The sequence below is a fragment of the Podarcis liolepis genome (genome assembly GCF_965112155.1).
Source record: "Podarcis liolepis genome assembly, chromosome: 1".
In the NCBI taxonomy this organism is placed as follows: domain Eukaryota; kingdom Metazoa; phylum Chordata; class Lepidosauria; order Squamata; family Lacertidae; genus Podarcis; species Podarcis liolepis.
Window position 1 is genome coordinate 133,317,569 of NC_139554.1, and position 14,292 is coordinate 133,331,860.

The following is a 14,292-nucleotide window of genomic DNA, read 5'->3' on the forward strand; positions in this document are numbered from 1 at the left end:
TCTAAATCCATTCCAAGATCAAGTGGTTTTCTGTTGAGGTGGCGCTTGTATGAACAATAGCACTTGCTGCCCTCAGCCCCTTAGTCTAGTCTGGTGCTGAATCGAGAACCCAGATGGGCACAATTGAGTAAGGTCAGGGCCACCTAGCATTAAGGTTACCAGACGTCCCCATTTCCCGGGGACAGTCCCCGGATTTACAAATCAGTTCCCGTACAAAATCCATTGAAGTTAAAAAGTGTCCCCAGATTCATTGAAAAAAATCGGGTAACCTTAACCTAGCTCACCTATCCAAGTCGCAATAAGGCAAGCCTTTCATCCACAGTCAAGTCATGGACAAGCATGATCTTGATACATGATCTTGATACCTGGCATTCAGTGGCAGCACCTTCAAACTAGACAGCTCAAATGATAAAGTAGCAGTAGCTTCCTGAGGTGTGGGAGTGCTGAAACAGGACAATGACCAAACATATGGGTCTCCACCCCAGATAACAGTCAGCTCCTCCACTCCAACTATACCTGCTGTCTGCCTACCCCATCACATCCTAGCACCATCACTCAATGCCATACAGTACAGCAGGAACATTAGGACCACAGATAATAAACAACCACTTGAAGTCTGAAGGTGCCACTTGAGTCACTTTCCACAAACCAACAATATTTTGAATCCCAAACAAATGTTTTATTTTGCTGTTTCTACTCACATAGTTCAGGGGGGGGGGAGGATTCTTATAATTTCTAACGTCAAAACTAAGGTAAAGGTAAAGGTACCCCTGCCCATCAGGACCAGTCGTGACCGACTCTAGGGTTGCACGCTCATCTCGCTCAAGAGGCCGGGAACCAGCGCTGTCCAAAGACACTTCCGGGTCACGTGGCCAGTGTGACTAAGCTGCATCTGACGAGCCAGCACCAGCGCAGCACGCGGAAACGCCGTTTACCTTCCCGCCAGAGTGGTACTTATTTATCTACTTGCACTTTGATGTGCTTTCGAACTGCTAGGTTGGCAGGAGCAGGGACCAGCAACAGGAGCTCACCCCGCCGCGGGGATTCGAACCGCCGACCTTTCGATTGGCAGGTCCTAGGCTCTGTGGTTTAACCCACAGTGCCACCCGCGTCCCTAACATCAAAACTAGTGTGATTCAAAACAAAATACTGCGGTGGCCAGTTCATCATATGTTAAAATTTGTAAGCAGGAACTGGTTTTTCTGAGTACCAAATGCAGGCACAGAGTCTGGGGGGAATGGTGCCCACATGCAGAAATTGTAGTTTGAAAGGACATGGACGTGGTGCAAAAATGGGAAAGGATTGGGTCCTTGCTGGTCTGGATTTTGCCTGCAAAATGTGTGCTCTATATGCAAGAATTAGTATAGAGTGCATCATATAAAGCAGCTTTGCATCAATTTACTTCTAAAACACGCTTTTTTCTTTAAAAGAATAAATGCTTAAAAGAGTCTTTACAAAAAACTTTTTAACATAATACAGGGGTTACACCTGTGTTCCAGGGGGCAACAACTGTGACCCTCCATATATTGTTGGGATTCCAACTGTCATGAGCCCCAGCCAGCATGGCCGATGATCAGGAAGGTTGGGGGTTAAAGTCTGGCAACTTCTGAAGAGCCACAAGTTCCCCATTTCTGAGCTACGAGAACACATGAAGGAAAAAAGTGGACCCAAATTTTGTGGGTGGAATTAGTGAAAATTGCTTCCAAGTTTCTCAGGGGTTTGTCCAGTTGGCCTATTTTCAAAAGGCACTGTAATGAATCTATCTTTATCAATGGGGGGGGGATTGCTTTTTCATATGACATGGGGTGGGAATTGCAAGAAGGCAGTTTGATTACCTGTTTTGAGTAGTTTACCAAAATATAGGGAGAAATGAAAGTGAATGTAAGTTAGCAGCATCTTACAGTTGTTGCTCATGTTTTAATCCAAGTCATTCTAAAATTTACCAGATGCAAGTCCTTGTAGTTTGGAGCAAGAACAAATTTGTCTTAGCTCCCACTATGCTTATATGACATTGAAATCTAATCTGTTTGTTCTCATTAATATTATTATTATTTATACCCCGCCCATCTGGCTGAATATCCCCAGCCACTCTGGGCAGCTTCCAACACAATTAATGATGGTGGTGATGGTGATAATAATAATAATAATAATAATAATAATAATAATAATAATAATAATAATAATAATAATAATTTATTATTTGTACCCCGCCCATCTGGCTGGGTTTCCCCAGCCACTCTGGGCGGCTTCCAGATGTTTTTGCCTACAACTCCCATCATCCCTAAATAATAATAATATAATAATATAAAGCGATCAAACATTGAAAACTTCCCTAAACAGGGGGGCCTTCAGATGTCTTCTAAAATTCAGATAGTTGTTTATTTCCTTGACATCTGGTGGGAGGGTGTTCCACAGGGCACCACCACTGAGAAGGCCCTCTGCCTGGTTCCCTGTAGCTTCACTTCTTGCAGTGAGGGAACTGCCAGAAGGCCCTCAGAGCTGGACCTCAGTGTCTGGGTAGAATGATGGGGGTGGAGACCTTCCTTCAGGTATACTGGGCTGAGGCCATTAGGGCTTTGAAGGTCAGTGCCCTAATTCTGCTCGGAAACATACTGGGAGCAAATGTTTTGTTAACTCTCTCTCTCTGGTTCCCCCACCCCTCTCCCTGAACATATTTTCAAGTAATACCTAATAATAATAATAATAATAATAATAATAATAATAATAATAATAATTTATTATTTATACCCCGCCCATCTGGCTGAGTTTCCCCAGCCACTCTGGGCGGCTCCCAATCAGTGTTAAAAACAGTACAGCGTTACATATTAAAAACTTCCCTGAACAGGGCTGCCTTAAGATGTCTTCTGAATGTCAGGTAATTATTTATCTCTTTGACATCTGATGGGAGGGCGTTCCACAGGGCGGGCGCCACTACCGAGAAGGCCCTCTGTCTGGTTCCCTGTCTGGTTACCTTATGTACCAGAAAGGTGTAACATTGGAGCTGCACTGCAGGGAGAGTAGCTGAGCCCAGACAGGAGAGAAAAATGAAAATACAGCTCATCAATCTGATTTCCATACTTAAAGATAGCTTCTGTCATTTCATCCACAAGTGAAACCTGTTATAACATAACCCCAGATTTGAAGAGAGAGCCAGACATTTTGTAAGATCCAAATGATTTTTTCAAAAGTTGAAACAAACTAATTTTTTGCCTTGCATTTTTATTTCTTTACAGCTGCTCTGTGCAGGTGTGCCATGAAAACTGAATATATAGCAGATGATAAACAATAGCCCCTGCTCATAGTTGCCAGTTATTTAACTAATATCCACAGAGCCAGTTATTATTTTAAATTCAAGAAACAAATACCATGCTTGTAAAATCTATTGCATTAAGAATTTTTTGCATACTAACAGAATATGTGGGGGAAGTACATTACTAATGTTAAATTATTATTATTATTTTATTATTATTACTTATATAAAATAATATTAATATGCTGTTTATATGTAAAAATGACTTCGAAGCAGCTTACAACTATAAAATCAATATATTATTAAAATACACAATAAGAAACAGCTACTTTATGGACTAGAAGTATGAGGATTGGTGGAAATTCATATTTCAGAGGCAGCCCAAAAGATATTTCATAATATCTTACATTTACTTTTTAATACCCCAACTTCACACATTAGAGTTGAGACAGGGCAATTTTCATTAGTTGCCACAGCAGAAATTCACACAGTTCATACCAGCTACTGATAGGCTTGTATGAATGACAGAGTTCCCAAATTGTATCTACAAGAACAAGTCTCATAGTTCAAAATTCTGCAAAGGATAATTGGCATGCCAACATAAAAATCAATATAATTTTTCAGAGGCCTTTGTGGCACAATTGAGCTAGTCAACTCAGCTAAATTGCAGATAGGAATAGGATTTGAATGTTAAATGTTCAAATGCACAGTAGCAATACAATTGGTTCCATTACTGCAAAAGGGCCTGCTTCCTGGAATGCTTCACCAGGCCCTTGTAAGCTCAAAGGAGCCTTCAGGCCAGCTTTCAGACAATGTACTCCGTGGAATAGTGTGGTCAGCTGCTATGTGAAAGAACACCAAATATTTGTGGGTCAAATGAGGAAGAAGCATTGGATCGCCGTTTACCTTGTGTCTACTATCATTCTCAGACAAGAATGCTTTTTTAAATAAAATTTGACATTACTGTAGTATCAACCAAGCTGGAACATTTTATTCATGGGAAAATTTAAGATCGAAGTTACAGTGTGTCGATTTTGAACATTGATATGTTGAGTCTAAACGACGACTCAACAACCTGCTTGATAGCTACTGATGAATCCATGATCATTGAGCATGAATATGAAAAAGAACTATTTTTTTCCAAATAATCATTTCTTCTTTAATTTCAAATTAGCTTATTCTGTTTCAGCTGTAACCCATCATGTAGATCAGACCTTGAGGCAGCACTGTGTTACTGTGCCGCATTTTCATAGAAAAGGGAAATGCGTCCCTGTGGGTTCTGCTGGATCTTAATGGTACACATATCATCAGTCAGGTTATCTGTCGGGATCCCCTAAATGGGCAGGAGTTGAATGGAATGCCAGATAGTGCCAGGAGACTCATGCTTGATGCTGTGGCCTTTGTCTTATGATATCCACAGTGTTGCATTTTATCTTCCATGCTGTTTACATCTATATGCAACCACATGGATGGGTTGTTTAGAAATTTGGAGTTTCGTATCATCATTAAACTGCTGCTACTCAACTCTCCTTCCCATCACAGCTTGGGGAGGTCATAGAGATTATGAATTAACGTTTGACTGAAGGAAAGAAGGGCCACACTCCGAGGCAGTTGACTCACCAGCCATTATCCACCTCCCATTCAGTCAACACTCATTGTTCACTCCCCATTCCCAGGGGGCTAACTGAATTTGAGCCACACCTCCTGACCTCATTGGCTACTACAGTAGCCAGGAGGAACCAGCCAGGAATGTACATAAATTTAGAGCCAGTTAGCAAGAGAAGCTCGCTCCATAAGCTAGAGGGAACCTCAGCAGAGGAAGCATCTCAGCCCAAGATGACAAAAGCACCAAGGTGAGTTAAGCTGACTTGGGAGGAGAACATAAGTAACACCCATTTATTTAATTATTTAATCAAAACAGCACAAGGCAAGGGCACAGTAAGGTCACTCTTCTAGGATCTAAATTCTGTAAGATCCAAATGGTGTAAGAATTTGCAACTCAGGAACTAACTTCTAGAGGTAGGGAATTTATAAAAAAACTAATGCTCTACCTTAGCAGGGAAACTTGGGGGCCACAGGAAATTAAACTAAAACCTTCATATTTTAAAGAAGGCGTAAAAAGTATATGTTGTTATACATAACACAAATCCTGCCCTTTTAGTTTTAAAAAGGGCATGCTGATCTGAATTGGAACCTCCTCAGCTCCTGTCGACTCCGCGCCCCCATCAGTTCAAAAGCTGCACTGTAGTTTGTTCGTCACATCAGTCTCCATTCCTGAGGACTGGAAAGTAGTCAATGTAACACCAGTTTTTCAAAAGGTGTCCAAGGGAAGTCCTGGAAATTACAAGCCAGCTAGTTTAACATCTGTCCTTGGAAAATTGGTGGAAAGTATTGTTAAATATAAAGTAACCAAGCATATAGAAGTTATCTTACTGAAGCAGAGCCAGCATGGCTTTTGCAAGGCCGAGTCCTGACTCATGAACATATTAAGAGTTCTTTGAGAGTGTCAACAAGCATAGGTGATCCATTTCACATAGTATGCTTGGACTTCCAAAAAGCTTTTGACAAAGTATCTCACCAAAGACTCCTAAGTAAGCTTAGCAGTCAGTGAATAAGAGGAGAGAACTTATGGGCCAGGAATTGGTTAAATAGCAAGAAGCAGAGAGTCTGAATAAATGGACAGTTCTCCAAATGGAGAGGCGTGGCAAGTGGAGTCTCCCAAGGATTGTATCTGGACCTGTGCTTTTTTAACAATATAGAGTTAGGGGTGAGCAGCGAGGTGACCTAGTTTGCTGATGATACTAAATTGTTCAGGGCCATTAAAACAAAAGGAGATTGTGAAGAGCTCCTTTCCAAACTGAGTGAATGGGTGGTAAAATGGCAAATGCAATTCATTGTAAACAAGTGTGAAGTGATGCATGTTGGGGCAAAAAAATCCTAATTTCACAGGTGTGCTCATGGGTTGTGATCTGGGGATGACAGACCAGGAATGAGGCCTTGGGGTCGTGGTAGATAACTAAATGCTGATGTCGACCCAGTGTGTGGCTCTGTGAAAAGGTCAAATTACATGTAAGGGATCATTAGGAAAGGAACTGATAATACAACATAGTGCTGCTATACAGATCTATAGTGTGCCCACATCTGGAACACTGTATATAGCTCTGGTTGCCTCCTCTAAAAAGAGAGAGAGAGTTGGGAAACATTCAGAAAATGGTGACCAAAATTATCAAGGGAATGGAACAACTCCTCTGTGAAGAAGGGTTGCAACATTTGGAAATTCTAAGTTGAAAGAAAAAGGGAGTAAGAGGTCTATAAAATTATACCTGGTATGGAGAAAGTGTATAAAGATGTTTCCTCCACCTGTCAGAACATTAGAATTTATGGACATTCAGTGAAGCTGAAGGTTGGAAGATTCAGGACAGATCAAATAAATTACTTCACGCAGCACGTAATTAAACTGTGCAACTCACTCCCTTAGTGATAGCCACCAGTCTAGATGACTTTAAATGAGGACTGGACAAGGGGAGGGGGCTACTCTTGTGCTCGAATCCCGCGTGCGAGTTTCCCATTGGCGTCTGGTTGGCCACTAGGTGAAGAAGATGCTGGGCTAGAAGGACCATTGTCCTGATCCAGTAGATGCTCGTCTTATGTTCTTAATAAACTGGATGGAGGCCAACAAATTGGCTGCATCCAGTGACAAGAGTTCTTCCTATTTTGGATCTGTTTGAACTTGCCTTGAAAAAATCAGGTTTAGTGTTGGGAGTACTTCTGGATGCCATGTATTGGCTATGGTTAGGACTGCTTTTCTGGCTTCAGTTCTTATTGAAATATTTAGCCAAATGCAGCTGATAATTTTTTGACTGGCCAAGTAGAGAAAGCTTATTGCAGAATCATTTTGATATGTTGTTTAGTCGTTTAGTCGTGTCAGATTCTTCATGATCCCAGAGCACTTCCCCTAAAAAGACCATGTGTGGTTTCATGTCTTAAAAATGGTATTCTGTGTGTGCTGTATTATGGTTGTTTTATGATTTGCACACTACAGAAATCTCCATTTTATTATGTATTAATTATATTTAACACCACTGGAATATCCTGTATGTGTTAATGGTACAGCTGTTATTAGCAATCATTAATACTTCTAACCATTATTATCTGTTAACTATGTGTGACACTTTGGACATGTTGCAAAAATATGAAGTTTGAGCCTCATAAATGAGAATTTCATATCTTATTAATCTTGATCATCAAGGAAGCTATGCAGTGGCCATTAGTAGGCTTATTTTATGGTAAAGTGCTGAGAATCAGATTAAGCTGTAATGGTCTGCCTTCAGACATTTCTTTTTTTAAAAAAAAGAACAATTTAAGTGAGACTAACCTTCTTAAAAGTGTGGAATTTTTACATTCTGTAAATGGGAACAGGCAGAGGGAAAAGATCTGTCCTGGATTAGTTTCTCCTGCTGTTCCTGCCAACTGCTTTGTGTCCTGGAAAATGTGAGTCTTGAACAGTGGATCCACAGTGCTTTGCTTGACTTGAAAACCAACTTTAATTAGTGGTCAACCCTGAGCTTTCCCCTGCCCTAAGGCCACCAGAGAATTTAGGAAAGGGGAGAATTTATATAAGGAAGTATCCTCCATGCTAAAGCAACCACTTCCTTGATTGTGGAAGGTCTTTGAAGACACTCAGCCCCAGCCTCCTCCTCTCCAACTCAGGATTCTACTTTGCCTGTTGCTTCCAGAATCCCTCCTTCCTCCTCTTACGGGACCTGGCAAAACAGTCCTTTTCACATTATCCTGGCTTCTGCCTCCACACTGCAGAGATACCTCTACAGGGATGTGTATCTGAGCTTTGAGCAAGGAGAAGGAAGTGAGTTTGTGTCATATTGTGTTAAAAAGAGATCCTCCTTGCTGCAGCAAGCTGGCAAGGGGATTTGTGGAGGCTTGATCTTGAAGGATTCTGTACAGCGTGAAAGATCAGCAAAAGGGCGCTGGGATTGAATGCTTAGGGTGGGGGCTACTGGAAGAGATTTCCTACATCTCCTTCAAAGGAAGGGGGAATGATTGCCATGTTATTATATTCCACAAAGCCATTTCCGGCTCCAAGGAGATGGGGTTGCGGGCTTGCTCCACCCCACTCCCGCGCGGGGGCTGGCTTTCCCCCGCGCGAGAACAGGGAATCCCTGGGCGTGTCTCTGAACCGGCCAGCCTATTGGCTGGCCGGGGAGGCAGGACCTAGCCTATTTAAGACCAGGCACGCCCGGGGATCGCCCTCTTTCCACTTGGACCCCAGTGAGGTTTTCCCATCCCACCCACCCGTAGGTTTAGCTAGTCTTGGCCTTGCTATGGACTTCGGTTGGTCGCCGCAAGGGGCCTGGTAGGAATTTTTCCAACTTGGCGCACTTCGTGCCTTTTGGTTTTTTCGCCTACCTCGTAGCAAACGTCACAACTTCTCCGGTGTTGGCGGTTAGGCATTGGCAGGGGGAATTGATACGCAAATGAGAGGGGGGGAAGGAAGCGCCATCACCTTCCCCCAAATAAAGGGGTAGTCCGGTAGAGGACTCCGGGGGGCGTTGTCTTGTCCGAAACCTACGGAGGTAAGGGCCGCTGGCACGCCCCCGAGCGGTGACACCCGTGGGATCCTAGTTGGCGTACTTCAACAGGACCCCCCACGGTTTGTGGACAACCCTCCCGGTCACCATGCCGGGTAGTCGATAGGAGCCAATGCCTAAAGCCAATACCTTTCAATTCTGTAATCAATAAAGTTGTGGCCTTTTTTATGCCCATTAACCTAAAATATTGTGTCCCGTGTCTTCATTTCACAATGGGGGGGGGGGTGGAGTATTGCCACGCAATGTGTGTTCTAGCTGTCACCATGTTTTTGAGGGCTTCTTGAATGCTTCCAGTGCTGTGTTTTGCACAGTGCGAGAATGCATAGATTGGGTTTTCCAGGTAGCCAACAACTAAAGCCCAGGAAGCTTGGAGCAGGCATGCAGCTGCAGTTTACCACTAAAACATTATTTCATTGAAATATTTTCCATTAGGCTGCCTCAATAGGAGAGATGAGAAGCAGGACTCATTCAGTCAGCTCTGCTGAAAGACCAGCTCCACCAGGCACCAGCTGGTCATTAGAAGAACTCCTGTTCTCAGACACAAAGTCTTAAGACTGGAGTTTTTTCCTCTTTTCACACTGCCCCTTTCCCCTATGTGTCATATTTCTTAGACTGTAAACCTTCAAGCAGGGACTGTCTGATTTTATGTAAGCATTTGGCTGAAGAGTGGGGTAAAAATGCTATAAATGTATGTTACTTGTATAGTAAACTTCTACTGACAGTTGCAAACACAGTCCCTGTTCCGAGTGTTGCTTTCACTTTCCTTGTCCCTGTTTAAGGCCATAGAAAAAAATATGCAGTTAATGTCTTGATTTCTTTTTATTATTCATGGGGTTATAATTTGACTGAATAAGAAGGGGAGGCGGTCACAGAAGGCAGACGTTTTAAAGTCAGGGCTGTTTAAAACACAAATGTTAAAACATTAACACTGAAATTAAATTATAACCTAAGTGCTAAGATTTGGAATGGTGTAGTAAGTACTATGTGTATTTGAAGTTACTTGCGTGGCTAGGGCTGAATGGTATGACCCCCAGAGCAGTCATCAGTGAAGTGTCCTGATCATTTGGGTAGCCAAATGTAGGGGCCAGTAATACACTCCCTCCCTAGCCTGCTCACTTTTGTTCATGATCGTCTGGTTTGTGTGTCTCATGTCTTGGTGTGCCTTGTAGCTAAGATTAGTGATTCATCCTGTTCTACTGAAGTTATTATGTTGGGCTCTGGTGGTTATATTTTGCAATAGCAACCGTTTGAATGTTAAAACCTTTTCAAGAAAACCAAGCATTTTCATTCACACACCCCCTTCCCTCTAGTGATTTTTCAAATACTAAAGCCATCAGGAGAGTTGAAAGAGCTGATTTAGCCCCCAAAAGGAGGGGAGAATTCGCATACCTATTCTCAGTATTGAACTGCCATTGACATCTAAAGTCCCCACCATGCTGTTTTCCTCCACACTCCAGCAATCAGGACATCCAGCAAACCCATAAAAATCCAAACTAATAGCATGAATATTCAGTGACCTAGAATACTAATTATTGTCATGAATATTAATGTGATCGGACTTGCTTTTTCCTCTTCTGTTTCTCTCTCTCTCTTTTTTTCCACTCAGCCAGCTCTAAAGATGGGCTATAATGAGAGCATTTAAGAGAGAGAGCGCTCTCCGCCGTGACAGGGACTGGGGTAATAAGGAGAGCTTGATTAACGTGGTGCACTTGGGGGAGAGATGAGAGGCTTCACGTGGTCCTGTTGTGGGGGAGGCAACGAGGCACCGGCGGCTGTGTTGCTGCTCCCTCAGATTAATGAGGCCTAAGAGTGCATTAGGAACAGTGACAAAGGTTTGATCTAATGGGTTCAGTCATTTTTCCTTTGAGTGACAGACGCACAGAAGTAATTGGCTGTGCAGAATGGCAGCTCATTGGCAGTACTTAAGGATACATTATCCCCGTTGTGTGGCCCGCAGAGGCTGTTTATCAAAACTGCTCACACTGCAGACATGCATTTACTAGGCTGCTGTTAGATGTAATAGCTTTAAAATATAATAATAATAGTAATAAATAAATAATAATAATAATATAGGTTCAAAATCTTTGTGTGTCTCTTTCTGAAAGTTTCTCTTCCTTTTAGTTTTAAAGAGACTCAATAGTTTAATGACAATGGTTTGCTCTAATTTGTAGGTTATTGCCCCTTTATAGCTTGGCATTGTTCATATACAGTACTCATAAATTTTCTGTAACATGTTGCTTATTTTTTAAGTGTCTATACAAAACCAAAAATTCCTTTTATAAAGGATTTTGGAAGGAATTGCCCATTTTTTGAGAACTCTAATGATTTCTATTCTAAAACATTAATGGATATTTCATATTTTCATGACTTGTTCATAAGGCAGTTAGAAAAAATGCAAGAGCTATAGATTTGTTCCAAGTTTAACATTCATTTATTTCAACAGTGAAGACACTTATTTTAATTTTTTTTTTTTTTGCAGAATTAGGGCAAAATATTTTCCACAAATTTGTGACATTGAAACCATGCTGGTAGTAAGCTTAGAAGTCAATACCACTTTTGTATTTAATTGCCAGATTCCTATTGAGTGCCATGATGCTTAATTTATTCATGTATGTTTTGATGGTGATGTACTTGGCATTGCTGTTTTTGTACAATTAGCAAGTTCTGTTAAAATGGTTTTATTTGAATAATTTTTATTACAGACTTGCTGGCATTTTTACCTTGAAAGGAAAGATTTTCAGGGTGGTAGTGTTTGATACTGTTATCCTGTTGGGTGAAAATATTTCAGAACTCTGACATTCTCCTTTCTTTGATTTTGATCTGATTAGTTGGGTTATATGACAATGAGGTGAAGCAGTCTTGGTGCGAGGCGGAAACACATTGGGCAGAGTGTTTAAAGGTGATGTATTCTTGCACATCATCAGCCAGGACATCCATTTTTAGTCTATCTACATTTAATAGGCTTTGTCAGTCACTTAAATTTAAGATAACACTAGCTAGCTCTATTGCTGCTAAAAATATGTAGCAAGGCTATATTTGTCTTACTAACTTACTCTGAGTGAGTTCTGCTGGATTCGGCTTTAATTAGGCACATGTAGTAAAGTGTCTGTCTTAACTCCAAGACAGGTCATACTTTGCTGAGGGAAAAGTAGCAAGTATCTCATGTTACCTTAGAAACATTTTTGATGCGTTCTTGAAAGCATGACACATGATTCCTGAGGAGACGGCAGCCACTCATAATCTGCTACGGAATTATCATGCCAGCATGTACATTGAGAGGTTTTGAAGAAGACCCAAAGAAAATAAAGATTGCTAAATGACATTCCTTTTTCTCTGAAGGCTTGTAAAAAGAGCAGTTGAGAATTGTGTATAGATCTCAAAGCCTAGGATAAAGGAAAATGCTTGAGCATCTTATATTTAGCTGCTAAATCCATTTTCTCATCCTTATTTTGTATCACATCTTTCATTATAAGCACAGGTGAACTGAATATTTGATAGCAGCTGAAACCTGCCACCAAATGTTGCAGTGTATCACCACCCTGTAAGAGGAGTGCTCTGTGCAATGAGTGGAAGTTAAATCTCACAGCAGGTATCTCTCCCCCCCCCCCCCCGTGCCAGATACTTACTATGAGTTGTTGCGGGCTTTAGCAGGTCAAACTTCTCTTCTTTCCTACCCCTGCTTGCCTTTTTAATCGCTCTGTTAACACCTTAGCATGCTGTACATTCTGGAAGCTCACTAGTGCTGGTCAAGACGCATAAGGGTTTAAAACTTTCCCCCATTTTAATTTACAAATGTAAATGTGTACCTAGAGAAGCCCAGTATTATTTCCTTATAAACTAGTTTATGTGGGGTCATGTTACACCTTTACCCCAGTCTGATATGGACAGATAAACTTTTTAATTCTTTACTCCTATTCAGACTGTGCACATCAGCAGCAGCAAGAAAGGAGAGAGAGCTGTGTGTTAGCATACCCATGATATTTTGGTTTAGTTCTTTAAACAACCTTTTGCAGGAGTTAAACAGTATGTTATGCCTCATGCTTTAAGATGGAACCTTGCACATCCTTGTAGTACAACTGCTACAGGACAGAAGAGCAGGCCGCAGTTCCCATCCTAGACAGACAATCCAGAAGCAGACTGTTCTTGATGGTGCTGGAAAACGAAGAGGTGTGCCCTCACCCTGCCCTCTCCTAGCACAGGTGATTCCTAAATGGGAGTCGGAAACTAAATTGATGTGGGTGCAGCCACATCTGCACACCTTTCCAAAACAAAAAAGGATATCATTGTTTGACCAGTAAATAAATTTTTAGGATATAATGTGTTGTCCCATCTCCCCTGCCCCCTGAATGCACCGTGCTAAAAATTTGCTCCCAATGTGGTTTCTCAACTAAACTACTGAGCCTCTTGGGCTTGCCGATCAGGAGGTCGGTGGTTTGAATCCGTGTGACGGAGTGAGCTCCCATTGCTCTGTTTCAGCTTCTGCCAACCTAGCAGGTTGAAAGCATGCCAGTGCAAGTAGATAAATAGGTACTGCTGTGGTGGGGAGCTAAATAGCGTTTTCATGCATTCTGGCACTCATCACAGTGTCCCGTTGCGCCACATGCTGGCCACATGACCCGGAAAACTCTCTGTGGACAAATGCTGGCTCCCTCGGCCTGAAGCGAGGTGAGCACCGCACCCCACAGTCGCCTTTGACTGGACTTAACTGTCCAGGGGTCATTTACCTTTACCTTATATTTGAGATACCTGACAGACAACAGACTCTGAGAAGTCAGCATTATTATTCTATGGGGCATAGAGGAAGCAGTCTCTCTAATACTTGGAATAGCATTGCTGCACAGATTCAAGTATTTGTTTTGTCATCAGCCTGTTGTAGACACTTCTATGAGCTGTAGCCTATGATTGGACCATATCCATTCAGTCTCTCTCCACTTGTGCTTAGGTTGTCGCCCAATGTATTGCTTGTACTGCATAACTTTCTCTAAGTCAGCACAATATAGGGTTACCCACTGTCTCGAACTACTTTAACTGTTTCAGTAGACCCTTTTGCTCTATTTTTAAGACAGTCATGCTGCTAAACTTGGTGAAAGATGGGTTGATGGAACAAGAAAAACTTAAGAACAAGCTTCCTGCAATTTTCCTTCATATTCACTTGTGTGGATGAAGAGAAGGCAAACTGTTCTCCAGGCAGCATCTCAGTCCTGGCTTGTTTTGAAATCATTCCTGGTTTGCACGTAACAGGAAGAAGCTATGGCTAACACCAGCTTCCTGTTTTGTTTTCCTGCTTGTACCAAAGGAGGAATAAACCAGGACCCAAGGGACTACTGTATATTCTGGCATGTCAAGGCAGGATTTGTTTGTGCAAACATGGCCAGTACAGTGGTACCTCAGGTTAAGTACTTAATTCGTTCCAGAGGTCCATACCGTATTTTTCGC

At 41.9% G+C, this 14,292-nt stretch overlaps 1 protein-coding gene across 5 annotated transcripts in view; it reads left to right on the plus strand.

Annotated features, from left to right (window-relative positions):
- Positions 1-14,292, plus strand: part of AGAP1 (ArfGAP with GTPase domain, ankyrin repeat and PH domain 1) — a 323,467-nt gene that overhangs the window by 187,428 nt on the left and 121,747 nt on the right. The window lies entirely within an intron of this gene.